The sequence below is a fragment of the Parasteatoda tepidariorum genome, chromosome 8 (genome assembly GCF_982258835.1).
Source record: "Parasteatoda tepidariorum strain Cologne lab strain chromosome 8, Ptep-v5.0, whole genome shotgun sequence".
NCBI classification, from domain to species: domain Eukaryota; kingdom Metazoa; phylum Arthropoda; class Arachnida; order Araneae; family Theridiidae; genus Parasteatoda; species Parasteatoda tepidariorum.
Window position 1 is genome coordinate 20,152,669 of NC_141762.1, and position 10,008 is coordinate 20,162,676.

A 10,008-nucleotide genomic window follows, 5' to 3' on the forward strand; every position below is an offset into this window, starting at 1 on the left:
GACATGCCATCACAATTTAGTTCCTCTGCAGAGGGGATGGCACCCCCGCTTCGGTAGGCCAACGACCTGCACGTGAAGTCGAGCACTATACGGTAGCACAGTTTAACGAGGACCAATACCGCACACCCTCGGTCCTTACGCAGACTGATCCAAGTGAGTTCCCCACCCGCACACTGACCGCAGCCAGTGATGCTTGACTTCGGTGATCTGATGGAAACCGTGTCTTAACGATCAGTCCACTGCGGGACTAGAAATCTACTATAATTATCCAGCCCGCTATATCTAGATTACTTTTCAAAACGTTCATTTCTAAAATCAAAAACACCTAAAAATTAGATTTGGCACTCATTTAGTTATTTATTGAAATTTTTTAAAAAAAAAAAAGTATGTTGCTTAAGAACTACTCAAACTGGATGCAAAAAAATCAGGTATGCGAAGTTTGAGATCCCGCAGTGGACTGATCACCAAGACAAGGTTCCCAGCAGATCACCGACGTCAAGCATCACTGGCTGCGGTCAGTGTGCGGGTGGGTGACCACTTGGATCAGTCTGAGTAGGGACCGAAGATGCGCGGTATTGATCCTCGTTAAACTGTTCCACCATAAACTTCTCGACTTCGCGTGCAGGTCTTCGGGCTACTGAAGCGGGGGTGCCATTCCCTTTGCAGAGGATCAAAATTGTGATGGCATGGACCGTCCTCAGGGATGTTTCCCAGACCGTCGCCAATAGCCCATTGTGCAGCTCTAGTGCGACGTAAATTAACTACAACATCAACATTGACAAATTTGAGATGCAAAAGAGAATGAGTGAGATCGGCCCTTGACCCATTGGTTCACAAAGGAGTGCGAAAACTTGAACATCGATTATGCGATAAGGATGCTAATGATGATTTTGATATTTGTGAAAAGCGGCGGCAGCCAAGCAAAGCCCGAAATCAATTGGCCGCTTTTACCGGATGCGTAAAAATTAGAATTCGGAAATGAGATGATAAATAAATTTCGCCAATCAGGATTTCATTTTCAACTCCGTATTTCCATAAGGCAAATTTTTTGTATTTAGTATTAATGGTCCCTTAGACTGAACAGTTTGGTGACCAATGGTATGAGGGACATAATGTGGTCTGTAATGTTCGTCAGCTTCTTTTACTTCTCATATAAGATGGCGAAAAGTAAAAAAAACACATTCCCGCAGCAACCCATGGGTCGCTTAAGGTGGTCATTAAGGTAAAAGCTCCACAATTTCGCGATTAACGGCATAATGGTGGCAGTATGGTCAGCATTGCGAACAGAGCACCTTAATTTCCCAGACAATTAGCTGGCACATGTAAATCTTAAGCTCAGTGTGCAGACACATCAAAAATTTCGACCAGCTAAACTTTCGACACCGTTATCAAGCCTTGAAATTAAAATTTCCATGATGGTTGATTTTACAGGTATTGTAGAAAAAGTAGTGGGTCTCTGGATTTCTCCATATAAAAGTATAAACCATGGTCAATTGTCGTCTATTCCAAAGGGAGCTGTCCTTTAATGTTCAAGAAAAAGACCATCACAGAAAAAAATATACATATTGATTTATAAAGTCAGAATAAGCATCAGGCTGTGTAACTGCATACCCTTTGCTCTATGCATACTTTAGAAAGATGAACTAAGACTTTGAGGATGGTCACATAGACTTCGCGTGGTCACATAGACTTTATCAAAGCTTTTGTAGACTGTGAAAATACTTTCCGGATGAATTAGCTAGTCTGACCTCTAGACCTCAAACTCAGTGGCGTGGTGCTACAAACTAACAGCTTTCCAACTACAACTACAGCTTTTCTTAACTAATAGGATCAGTTATCGAAATAATCCAGGGGGCTATACGAAATAATGCACTACTTATCAGCAGTTTTTGTCCCGATGCTTTCACACTTTTCATACTCTGATGACTCGATACACACCAGGGCCGGATTTAAGCTTGGCGGGGCCCTAAGCTACTGAAAATGATGGGGCCCTTTTAAGTTCAATTCTATTTCTATACACCTAAAGTAAACTGTCGTATTTTTTATTGCTGAATATTAACATTATATTATTAAAAATTTGATAATATTGCTTGATTGTTAAATATATTGATTGTGATGGGACTATAATGTAGAGCCTTTCTATTATTTTGCACATATTTTTTGAACGAGGAAAAAAACAGAAACTCATTTTAAGAACATCATAAGCACAGAGTAAAGATTTGGCATGTTAGAAGAACCATTATATGTTTAACAGAGTTTTTATTTTCTTCTTGAAATTCTGAATATATGTTATTTAGAATTTTAAATGTTTTTTTTTTTTTTTTTTTTTTTTTTTTTTTTTTTTTTTTTGCGAATTTTTTTTTTTTCTAAATTGTTTTTTTTTTTAACGTTACATTTCGCTTTGCTGCTCTATGACTCTTAGAAACATGAAATTATGAAGGTGTGTCAAAAATAAGCAAGGAGTTAGAAGAAACATAAGAAAATACAATTTGATTATTAGTTTTATTCTTTTTTATAACTGCCGTTGAACAGCCGACTTAATTTTGAGTTTACGACTACAAATGTTTAACTCCGTATAATATTGAATAATCACCTTATAATTTTGAACTCAATCCAGAAGACAAGAAAATTGGATCAGTACCCAGAGGTATTGATTTGTTGTGAGAACTTAGAGGACTTTGTGACCACGGCAGATTTAACATGCACCAGTCACCATTTTATACATGGGTATTCTTCGGCCGGCTGGATTCGAAATCCTATTCTCACGAACACGAGTTCAACGCCCTACCAACCAGGCTATCCCATACAAATTATTAGTTTATTTTATAATAGTCATTGAACAGCCAACCCAATTTCGAGTTTACGACTACTAATGTTCAACTTATTAGACTTCTAATTTTAAACTCAATTCAGAACACAAGGGAACTCCAGGATCAAGTATTGGAAGAAATTTTTGTCTTGGAGGGGGACGTTTTGATGGAACTGACCAGCATTTAAGTTACATGATGAGGAAAACCACAAAAGCTTTCCACTGTCAGTCTGACAACAAGAGGACTCTAACCTATGATCCGTCTACCACTGAGGATATTTTACTTCGGCACAGTGGCTGGTGTAAGCCGGGTGTAGAATTCGTATCGACCAGTCAACACTGGGATTCGAACTCAGTGCCCTTGAGTCCATCTTCACTGGGTAATAAGTCTGCAGGACGTACCAATTTTATTGATTTTCAAATTTTAGTCATCTTCAAAATGTAAATAGAAATTCAATCGTAATTTTTGTAGAGTAAAAAGATGGAAATAAACCGTTTTTCCTCTTAATCTGCAATGATTAATCAGAGGCAACCATTAGGGTTAGTGTGCAAAATGAACAGGGGGCGTAGCTTTCTAGTTTTTTAAATACTTGTTAAATTATTAGTTTTTAACATGCATACTTTAAAAAAAAATAAGAAATACATTTTTCAGTATTAAGAAATAATAATTAAAAACTGTCATCAGCTGGAATAGAACCCGCGATCTTACAGTTTTGTGTTAGATTTCGTAATCATCAGCCCCAAATATACACACCTGCCTTGCAGATATTTATTTATTATTATTTTTTTTTTAAATTTAATAAATGAAGTTATTTAGATACTTGACATTCTTGAACTAGATACTTTAAATGCTTGACATTCGTTATTACAGAATGAAAAGCTTTGAAAGACAAATATTAGTTAATGTTTAATAATACTTAATTAAAGAAAAAACATAACCCGTATTGAAATCTAACGAATTGTCCCTGATAAATTTTGTGGCAGTAAAAAAAATTGAAGCCTGATACATGTCCGCATTTTTGAAACACTTTCTAGTTTTACTATTTAATCAAATTGGTTTCGATGTGTTTCATCCCGCCTGTCTCATTAGTGATTCAGTATATTTCGATATCATTTTTGATTCGTTCTTACTTAATATTAATTTGTTTGTGACAATTAATTTGTATAACTTTTTTACTACATTTTTACGAGGAGTTTAAAAATATAATATCGAGGGCATTAACTGAAGTTAAATTGGCTTTTTTTGTATGCCTCTTTTACTTACATCATCCACACACCCACACGCGATCTACTGCTTCTTAGAAACAGATATTAAATAGTCTCTTGATCAAATGATGGGACCAAATTTACCTTTTAAACAAATCAAAAAACTTTTCTAACTTCTAAAATTGTTTATTTTTAAATAATTTATTAATACTCAAATTGTTTAAAAGATATGTTCCTTTTCATTGACAACACAGTTTTATATTTTATCTAGTCATTTATTTATATTTTTTAAACTTATTTTTTATTTGTTTCTATTTTATTAAATTAAATGCACAGATTTAAAATAAAAACAAATCTGCCAAAAGTTTATAAATAGTTTCAATTTGCAATTTTAAGAAGTTATTTCGACTTTGCTTTAAAAATTTGAAATCCTTATAAATTGCCTTATTAACTTTAAACGCATAATAACAACAAAAATCAGGGAGTTAAAAATCGAAACAAGTATGATCAATAAACAATAAAATCATAAGCTAACTAAATAAAGGAATTTTGTGTACGAAATATCATATTTTACAAATTAAACATAATGCATATTTCGGGGATACATGGAAAATTTGGTCAGACAGGAGGTTTGAACAATATTTTTTACGTATATATTTAAATATTTGTTTAGCTGATGATCACTTGATTTCAATGCTCTATCAAGCAATATCACATGTTGCATCTGTCTATTAGCAGTGAGCAGAATTAAAGTAAAACCACATCTGTTATCTCAATTTCATCCAAAATAAACCAAATCAAGAATTTTGGCAGATAGGCCTGTCAAAGAGGGAATTGAATAGTGGCCCACCATTTAAATAAATAAAGAAAGGAGTTCACGGATTCATGTATGATTAATTTGGAAAATAACAAATTAAAATCAATTACAATAATTAAGTAAATTAAACAATTAAGCTAGTTAAAATATTTAGGATAATTAAAAGGAAAAAAAGCTTTTGTAATAAATTGGAAAAAATATATTTTGCAAAAAAGAAAAGTTAAAATTAAACGAGAAGCTCTTTAACGACAATGAGACACAAACGGAAATCTCGAAACAGAGTGACCCTAAACAAAATTCTCCCACAGCCCTAGAAATTTTTTGCCCTGAAATCAGACAAAAGGGTGTTTCTGTAGACAAAAGAGCCCACAGCAATTTAAAGAAGCTGAAAACATTTCCCACAGTGTAAATTGAGGCTGCGATTTGACTACTCCATGGAGTACCGCTTTTTAGGATCCATGGACTATTCCCATCACTGGTAGCTACGAAAGCTACAGGATATTTTCATCATTCAAAAGGCCTTTTTATTGCTCTTTTAGTTAAAAAAGTGAAGAGAACAATTATTTTATATTTGTAAACACTTCTATTAGATTTTGAAAAGCGTTCGCCAATGTAAAAAAGAAAAAAAAAATTTTTTAGGCTTCAGAGGGCTCCAGCTCCGAATAAAACTTTAAAAAAAGAAGGAAAAAGTTGGATCTGGGGGCCCCAAGCTACAGCTTATTTAGCTTATACGTAAATCCGGCCCTGATACACACGATCATATTTTTTCACTATTATTGTTAAATAATCATTAACTCTTGTATTATATCATCCTATGTTCAAAGCAAATTTCATTAAACTCTAATTCGCGATCGCAACAATCGGTTACGTCATCTGGAAAGTTGTTAGTTATTGTTATATAATGTAATCACCTTTATGGTGATTACATTATATAACAATATTCATTAAATTTTAGTTGATCAACCTATAAAAATTTACTTCCAATAGATATTTATATAAATTGCAATTGATAGATATGTGAGTGATTTTCAAAAATAAAGTCGAAATTAACCTTTGCTAATGATTAGCATTTAAGTCAAAATGTCGGATCTGTTACCTTAACTTATTATTAGATAACTTTTCTCTGAAATGCGTTAAAAGAATGACCGAGCAATATATTTTAAAACAATATCATAAGTTGGTTCACTGTCTATCATTTGCACCTTCGTTTGTAGTTTTAAGCCGAATATTTTATTTTTAACTAATATTTTTCTTACAAGGTAAACAAACTTTACATAGTTTTGAAGAATTGATGCTTTTCTAAAATATGTCAATCCTAACAGTGTGTGTATATATGTATATAAATAAGTATTTGTGTATTTATAGATATTTTTTATTAAGTGATAATTTCTTTAAAAACAGTATTGAAACAACTTTATATATATCTATATATGTAAAGTATATGTATATATGTACATAAAACTTGCTTTTAAAATAAGTCAGTCCATTGGAAGTTTTACACTTAACAGCTTTGAACGTAAGGAAAAAGTTGTTAAAACATAGTTCTATGATTTGTGAAAATTTAAATATAAATGTTTAAGGATTCTGGCATAGCTAAGTACAGTTACAATGTTACAGAGTTTTAAAATTGTTCAAAACTTGGTGTTGGAAAAGTTTAAAAATTAACGAAAAAGTTTTAAAAATATATATTCTTCAGTTCAAGATAATAAGATAATGTGATTTAGATATAAATTTTCAAACTTCAGTAAATGCTGAATATCTATTGTATTAATGAAAACTTTTACATCTCAAATTTGCACTATGGTGGTCCTTGGTAAATATTTTCTTCGTTGTTGAGTTTCACCTCCAAATTTAGTCTATGTAGTTCATTATTTCACTTTTTATATAAGTGCATTAGGTATTTATTTTTAAGCATTAAAATGATTTTTGCCTTCAAAAGTTAAATATAAATATCAAATGCTGGTGAACTCATAAATAGCGTGAATTTTAAAAATCCACACAATAACTGCAAACTAAACAAATTATAAGTTTTTGTCTATGTATTTTAAATTAATAAAATCTGTCTTATTGAAATTTTATTGTATAATTCTAAACTAAACTGAAAACATTTTTAGTGGAAGCTTTGATGTGCTATTAATTTTTACTTCAAATAAAATATAATTTTTGCTTGTAATAAAAAAAAAACATTATTTCTTTACTTGTTTTATGTGATGATTTTATTGTCTATTTTTTAAAATTATTTTATGATACCTTATTAAAACTTTATTGTTATAATTTTGGGTAAAACAATGTTTTTAAGATATATACAATTTTAGTAAAGGATTTTTTATTTAATGACAATAAACACTTTACTGAGACTGAAATGTAGTGTTCTTTTTTGAAGTCTTTAATTAATGATTTTTGGGTACAATTGGTGATTGAGTGGTGATTTTGGGATTGCTTATGTTTACATTATTAGTAGATTAGATTGAAATATTTTTTTTATAATTATGTGTAATATATCAAATATATGTATAACATATGATGAAATTATGTTTTATAAGCAGTTTTTTTTAATTAAAGTAATGCATTATTATGTTTATAATAACAAAGAAATTTAATTTTTATGAATTGAAATGGTATATCTGCTAAATGCTGAATTAAATTTTTTTGATAATTGAAACACTGTTTCTTAACATTATTTTATAAATTCGTTTCAGCTGATAATTTTATTAAAATTGTATCAAATTAAAATGACGAAATCATTGAAAATAATAATAAAACTATTTGTAAATAAAAGTAAGCACATTTTCAATCATCCCTTAAAAAAATGTTTCTTATTTTGTCTTTCTAAAAATATGTTAAATTCTTTGAAAAAATACCTCCTCAAATTAACAATCACCCACCGAGATTTAATTCTCTGCTAATGTTGAATTAAATTTTTTTGATAACTGAAACACTGTTTCTTAACATTATTTTATAAATTTATTTCAGTAGCATCTGATAATTTTATTAAAATTGTAGCAAATCAAAATGACGAAATCGTTGAAAATAATAATAATAAAACTATTTGTAAATAAAAGTAAACACATTTTCAATCATCCCTTAAAAAATGTTTCATATTTTGCCTTGCTAAAAATATGTTAAATACTTTAAAAAAAATGCCTTCTCAAATCAGCAATCACTCACCGCGATTTAACAACATGAAAAAACTCATAAATCGACTCTATTCTTACGGAAGGAAGGGACCCGGCTGTTGACGTCACAGTGAGATGATTACGGCTTGTTCCCCTACTCTAGGAGGCTTTGCCAGTGCTCAGATGTATGAGAATGTATTAACTGAGCTTACCCCATCTATAATGTTTTTCGCAAATATAGAATATCAAAATTATATTTTAAAATTTTCATGATGCAGTTTTGAGTTCAGTAGTTCTCAAGCATAAAAAATTCCAATTCCTATGGCCATCCACACGCTAATGATAAAAGCGTGCCTAATGTTGTCACATCATAGATAAAAAATTCTGATGCTGACGCACTACATCCATAGCCCATTTCGATCTCTAATATAAAATTATTGATCCGTATTCTTAGATCCAAATTTTCACTTATTTTGTTTTTTCAATTTTCTTATTGCTCATAAAACGCAACATATTTCGAAAAAATATTAAGCAAAAAAATTATAATTTTTAAAGAAATTTTTTTTTATTTTTTAAAATTCATGCTACATTTATAAAGCCAATTATTTGCATTGCTATTTTTTGGCGTAGGGTGTTATACAATATTTTATTAAATTTTTTTTCACTTATCCATTGAATTCATTCTTAGTTGATATAAGTAGAACTAATTACAGAAATACTTTTAAAAAAAAATTAAATAAAAACTGAAAGTATAAAACTCTTTTTTTTATTCCTTTTAATCACCATTGTCATTAGGAATTCTAATGCAGATCATTTTAAAAAAGGAAAAAAAAATCAAAGTAATTTCCTGCAGCATAAAGTGTTTTAATAGTTATTAACTTATGAATTACTAAAATTACCATTCTAGACTTTCAATCATAGCAGGGAGCTGAAATTTATTCCTAACACTGCACAGAAAAGTTTGAGCCGGTATGTACCGGATTCTTAAAGATTGTAGAATCCGGGTGCCCGGTGAAAACTACAATTAGGCCGATTCCGGGTATCCGGTAAAAATAGGGTACTCGGTCTGATTTTATAATATTTATGCCAAATATGAAAATTCCTAATATTTATTACTGAAGAACTATTTTAAAAATTACTTAGAAATAAAAACACAGGTATAAACGGCATACCTCGTCGATCTATTGAAAGATTGACTCCAGATTTTTCTATGGAGACATCTGCCAATGATGAACTTTATAATTAATATATTCATTTGATATATTAAAATTTTTTCATAGTATTTCTTTCTGCAGTTATTCTGTTGAACATATGGTATCTTTTAAATAAATTGACGGTGTAGTGAATGAAAAATCTTCAAAATGGATTTATTTGTCCATTATTTATTAGCTAGATCCTTACAAACTGTGTAAAGATGTGGAAAACTAGAAAATCAAAATTATCTGCATAATCGCCGCACGTTTTCTCACAATCTAAAATTTTCAAAATATCTTCATTTAACAGCTCTTTTTCCAACTTTGAAAATCTTTTTAGCACATTATCCGTGACTTTCTACCCATTCATAGGTTTATACATTAACATTATTAAACTTCATAGCTGCTCGAGTTTGTGAAGCATAAAAAATGGCCAACTTAAATACCGATATTTGAAAACATTCCAGGAATGAGGAAAATTCGATAAAACTCAAATACGCTGCATACAAAGAGCATGTTAAACGAAGTTCTAACTTAATTGTATTGAAATAGATTCGTAATTGGATTCGAAAAATCAGAAAGATTTACAGAACTATAAGAAAAGCAAGGAATGTGTTCCCTAGGCTACTTCATTTAGTATACGGTCAAAAGTTGTATGTATATAGTTCTATAGTATATAGTAAAAGTTGTATGTATATAGCTAAATTTTAACAAAATAAAGAAAAATTTTGAAAGAATGTTAAGCCTCTTAACATCACTTCATTTTAATTATCGCTGTTAAGTTGAATATGGGTGTAAACTTAGCAAAAACCTTTAGTATAGTTATTAAAATATTGTAATTAAAACAAGGAAGAAAATTAATAGGAT